This window comes from Natrix helvetica (assembly GCF_964273705.1).
Source record: "Natrix helvetica genome assembly, chromosome: 11".
Lineage (NCBI taxonomy): Eukaryota > Metazoa > Chordata > Lepidosauria > Squamata > Natricidae > Natrix > Natrix helvetica.
Window position 1 is genome coordinate 19023324 of NC_138562.1, and position 6037 is coordinate 19029360.

Sequence of the window (6037 nt, forward strand, 5' to 3'; positions counted from 1 at the left end):
TGGGCCAGTCCTGGAGTCCGATGAGGGCTCTGTGTCGGAGGCAGAGAAGGAGCCAGGGCCGTATGCCAGTTCTCAGCTGCCTTCAGAGTCAGACATCAATGAGTCAGAAGAACAGCTGGAGCCTGTTCCCAGTGTGCGCATGCGCAGAGTGGCCAGACGAAGGGAACAGCTGAAGAACGGGTCGACTTGGGAGGAAGGCCACAGATGGACGATGAATGGCCCCTCCCAGAGGAAATAAAAGAGGAGCAAAAGGGGAGTGGAGTTTGCAGGAGACAATTAGTTCGCTTAATTGGTTTGTGACTCTCCGAGACTCCTGGCCAAGTTCTGCAGATACCGGCCTGTCAGCTCTCCAAGCCAGATAAGGTCTGTGACTGTAAATCCTCCTTTGAAAGACTTTGCTGGATGTGAATGAGCAGAATTCACAGTCAATTAATAAAAGGGGATTTTGTCGGACAAGGAGTTTGGTTCAGGCTGTTAGAACAGTCTCATCTCCATGCAAATGCCATCTGAGGAGACCCAGGAAATGGGCTCTTCGCCCCACTCTTTGAAACTCCCCCACCCCACCCTCCTCCCCATGGAGACCAAGTCTGTCCTTTCCTTCCTGGGCTGGATGTGAAAACGGTCACGTCTTCCTCTGCCCTCCCTGGATATTTAGCCGCCTCTAAAGGATTCCCAAGGGCTTGGTGTGAGTATGTTTTAGTGCCAGCTGGATCCTGGGAACTGCTCAAAGTCGGGAGGAGCTGAGGAGCAACTTTGCAACAGTCGGTGGATTTTTATCCACCTTCTTCGCAATCTTTCTAGTCCCACCTTAGTCCCGAAAAACTGGCTGGGTGACTTTCTACTCGCTCTTTCGTTTTCTCTCTCTCTGCGTAATTTATCTCACAAGCCCAGTTGTGGGGAAAGGAAGATAAAGGCGTATTAGTATATATGCTTCCTCAAGTTATTTATTTTTTAAAAAAAACAAAAACAAAGGCAGGATAAAAATCTTTTTAAAAATATCCCCGTTTGCTGTCGGACTTCTGCTTTTGGGCTACCATAAACCGATGCAGCTCTCCCACAATGGGGTTTGCTGTGTATCTTTGTGAGTGTTGAAACTCCAGCTCAAAACTTACCTATTTCCTGCAGCTTCCTCTTTCTGATTTCTGCTTGCTGTTGCTTCTATGCCTCTTCCTGTTTCAGAAACCTGCCAGACCGAATACTTGTTCTTCTTCAAGGCCTTGTCTCTTGGAGGGAGATGAAGATGGGAACACTGCAAGGTTGCTAACTTGTTCAATGTGCATCTCCATCTTTAGCTTAATTACGCACAGGGCTATAGGCAGGTTTGGGTCACAAGAAGTCACGCCACAACCTGGTTTCCTTGACCATGATTTGTGGACTATAGCACAATACTGTAACATGCTCAGCCATGAGGGTGGAGGTTCATTCTCCAGCTTTGTCAGTTGGTTTCCAAATGTTTCGTTACCGTGCCAGTACCATCTCCTGCAGAATTTAGGGAATTTATTATTACTCTTATTTATTAAATTAAGGGATGTGGTGGCTCAGTGGCAAAGACGCTGAGCTTGTCAATCAGAAGGTCGGCAGTTCGAATCCCTAGGGCCACATAACGGAGTGAGCTCCCGTTACTGTCCCAGCTTCTGCCAACCTAGAAGTTCGAAAGCATGTAAAAATGCAAGTAGAAAAATAGGGACCACCTTTGGTGGGAAGGGAACAGCGTTCCGTGCGCCTTTGCTGTTTAGTCACGCCGGCCACATGACCACGGAGACGTCTTTGGACAGCGCTGGCTCTTCGGCTTTGAAATGGAGATGAGCACCGCCCCCTAGAGTCGGGAACGACTACCACGTATGTGCGAGGGGAACCTGTATCTCTACCTTTTATTATTTCATTCCCTAATTCTGCGGAAGATGTTACCTAACTTGGTAACGAAATATTTTGAAACCAACCCACAAGCTTGGAGAACAAACTTCCACCCTTATCCTACACACGAACTACTACAGATAATCCCCACTATTGTTATTCAGTCATAAACCATGGTGTAAACATGGCTGATTCACACGGCAGGCAACGTCAAAACTGTACAGATCGCACAATAGTTTCTTTCTCCTCACCTGGAAATTCTCACCTGGAATTAAGGAAATAATTTCATAACAGCAAGGACAATTAGCCAGTGCAACAGCTTGCCTCCAGAAATTGTGGCCACTCCATCACCGGAGGTTTTTAAGAAGAGACTAGACCGTCACTTATCTGAAATGGTATAGGTTCTCCTGCTTCAGCAGAGGGCTGGACTAGAAGGCCTCCAAGGTCCCTTCCAGCTGTATTCTATTCTAAGAATCCGTTTGATAAACTACTCGTTCTTACTTGCCAGGGACTGGAGCAGCCTATACCGTTTCTTAGCCAAAGAATCCCTTTTGGAACAGCCCCCACCCCAAAAAAAAGTCGGATCCCAGATTGGCCACAGGGTGTTCCCACATGATCCAATTTATTTATGCATGCGTTTATTTTTAGATCCTCTCTTGCTTTCCTTTCTGTAACCAGCTTCCAAAGATGGTAACAAGGCAGCCTGTCACATATCAAGGGAATAGCTGATTGCTCCCAAATCCTAAATAGATCAATGAGACATCTCCCTGACACATTGGGGGAATCCTGAGATGTTGAAAACTCAAGAAGAGTGTGGAAGGGTGGTTGTTGTTGTTTTTTTTAATTCAAAAAGATGTGTTTTGGGAGGCCTGCAGGATGGATCGGAGGTCACCAAAACAGAACCTTGTGCAAAAGGCAAAGAGCAGCCTTAAACTCAGGTTGAACAAGGGTGATAAAAAGAAGTAATTTCTCAAGACTTTGGAACCCTCTGTGTCCAAGGAGAGCTGCAGTATCGTACGTTGTGAACTTTGTACATGTCATGAAGATGGAAAGTTGTCGCTTCCTACCTGTGAGCTGACTTTGGGAAGCCAGCAGCAGAGTTTCGTGGCATAATATAAATTTTGTAGGAATAACATCAGACGCCAGGGGGCAGAGCAGAGCCATTATGAATGGACACGGCTTCCTCGCCAGCCCATAATATGGAGAGAGCTGTAATGTGTGGAGAACCTCCCATTGAAAGAATGTTTTAATGAGGCCGATGTAAAATGCCACAGCAGCTTTTTAAAATCTTGCAAACTTTAACTTGTAGGTGAAACAACATACCTTGCATGTTAATGATATATATTTTTTTCTTTTAAATCATGCATACGTACGACACAGATCACAAACGAGGAGGTGATAAGCCGCCAGGAAAAGCCAAGGGAAATCATCAAAGCCGTTAAAAAGCGAAAGTTAGAATATTTTGGACATGTGATGCGACAGCAGGAAAAAATATGCCATCCTTCGCTTAATTCTCCAGGGCAAAATCGAAGGGAAATGAGGTCCAGGCAGGAGAAGAACATGATGGTTTCAAAATCGAAGGGACCGGCTTGGACAAAACTCAGCAGCACTTTTTCATGCGGCTGTTGACAAAATTGACGGATGTGGCAGAAGAAGACAAAGAAGAAAAAGAAGAAGGAGAAGGAGGAGAAGGAGAAGGATGAGGAGGAGGAGGAGGAGGAGGAGGAGAAGGAGAAGAAGAGGAAGAGGCAGGAGGAGGAGGAGGAGGAGGAGGAGGAGGAGGAGGAAGAGGAAGAGGAAGAGGAGGAGGAAGAAGAAGAAGAAGAAGAAGAAGAAGAAGAAGAAGAAGAAGAAGAAGAAGAAGAAGAAGAAGAAGAAGAAGAAGAAGTGCAAAGGGCAGTGATGATGCCAATCGGTTTTGGAAGGGATAACTTTTCTCATCACGCTAAGCATCAGACTGGATCCCAGATGGGGGTCAATTACTCCTCACAAGCATCTCTCCTGATCTGCTCCGTAGGGAGGGAAGGTTGGTGTGAGAGGTTTGCTACTGTGAGTCAAAAGTGCCCTTGCAGTGGATAAACAAAGGTTAAGTTTTCATGAAAAAAGGAAGCAGAGAAAGTTAGCAGGAAGTCCCATATGACTAAATCAGTATCTGTCTTACACACAAGTAGTAGGAGCCTCTCATGCAGGGAGGGGAGGAGGATTCAGGAAGTTATTTAAAAGGCAACCACCCAGCAGCTGATATTTTCTAACAAGACACATTCAGATGGGCCAAAACACTCCCTGTTGGATTTCTGCCCGATAGGCAGGCAAGAAGCACCTGGGACCTCAGGTATCCTTGGATCCATTATTGGCCTGAACGACAACCTGTTGAGTTGTAGAGACCACCGGTCTATGACAACTCACCGTGGCCAACTCGCCATGGCCAACTTGCCATTGGCCAACTCATCACAGAACAATTCAATGCGAGATTAATTCCCTTTATTATTCATCAAGGCATTACAAAAGCTAATAGTCATAGGAATGCTTGCCTTTGATGTATGAGAAGGAAATAATGTTGACAAAGACGTGGTCAACAACAACAATAACAAAAGGAACTAAATGAATCCTGTGGCGAGTTTTCCTGCAGTGAGAACTGGCCACGGTGAGTTGACTATGGCACGTTGTCCGTTCCGATGAAGCCCTGATTAATTAAAAGTAGCCAGGTGAATACCACCACAGCTGTTGATGCCCAGATGGCCAAATCCAGGTTTACAGCATGATTTCTATTATTGGGCCAACTCCAGGGGCATAAGAAGCGCGCTAAGAGTGGCCCAATCTCTGCCCCAGGGAAATGGAAGGTGTTAAGAAGGGCATTCCTTCAGACATCTCTGGGCATTGTAGAGAGCGGGAGGAAACATCCTACAGCAGCGATGGTGAAACCTTTGGCCTTGGTGTGTCAAAAATTCAGAAAATGCTTGACTCTGCTGGTCACACCCGAACAAAGGAGAAACAATTGTTTACCTATTCACAGCCACTGAAAATGTCAGGGGTTGGTGAACGCTGGCATGTCACCCAACACGTTATGGTGTTTCACACATGCGACATACGCCCATCATCACTGTTCTGCAGGATCTTTGCAGGAAAACTCTGCTTCACTTTTAAGGTGCCCCCTGGCTCTTATCCTGTTTCCAGAATTCGAAACTTGTTTACGTTCTTCTTTTCATAAATATTTCATTAATATCTTTGGAGAAGTGTCGTTTGCTTCCCGGGAATGCCTCCCCCAACACACACACACACACACCGGCTTTACAGTGGGCTGTTGTTAAAGAGCTAAAACCCAAAAGCCAACAGAATCAATGAGCACTTTCCAGGGTATTTTTAGCCAGGGTGACATCGTTGTTGTTTTCCATTTGGGCTCAGGGGAGAAAGCTAGCTTTGACTTAGTTTGTGCCAGGTATCGGAGCCTGGAATCGACCAAGCAATTCTTAGGAGTTCTGCCTCTGCTTCTTTTAAACATTGCCTTTTTCCAAGGCCCGTTGCTGAGATACAGAGCGTGCCACACACGTTGATTTGAATGGAAACAACTTCTTTTTCGCCCTCCGCCGTTTTCTCAGGCTGCAGCTTGGTGTGAAGGCTGCTTTTGAGCAGGAGAAGGAAGGTTTTCTTCCCTGCTTCAGTGCGGAGACGAAGCGAGAATGTACAGTTACTCTACCGGCAACTGAAGGCACAATTTATCTGATGCACCCCTGGATTTCCCGTCTGCGGAACTGCAGATGTCTGCCTGTCCAACTCTACTGGTATAATACCATCGGCCATCCCCATTGCCAATTCGACCCCTGCTCCTCTTCCCATTCGTTGCCAGCCCTCTCCGAGGAAAAGGGTAGCAGAATTCTGGGATGTTGAAGTCTTAAAGTTGCCACGGGTTGGAGACTCCCTGCCCTAGCTGATGGCTCACACCCTTAGGAAGGATTTCATGCACCCACGGGAGCCTCGGCTCAACCTTAGGCATGCAGGAGCGGCGAGAAGAGTGCCCAGGAGAAAAGAGGCAGAAGAGGGGCTGAGAATCCCCCCCCCTCTTCCCTCTGCGCTGCCCGGTCTACCCGCTTGGCCAGCCCTGCAAGGCGAGAGCGCCGCCTGCCCGGCCCGCACCACAACTCCCGGCATCCCCTGCGGCAAAGTCGGCGGCGCCCGCGCGGGGCAG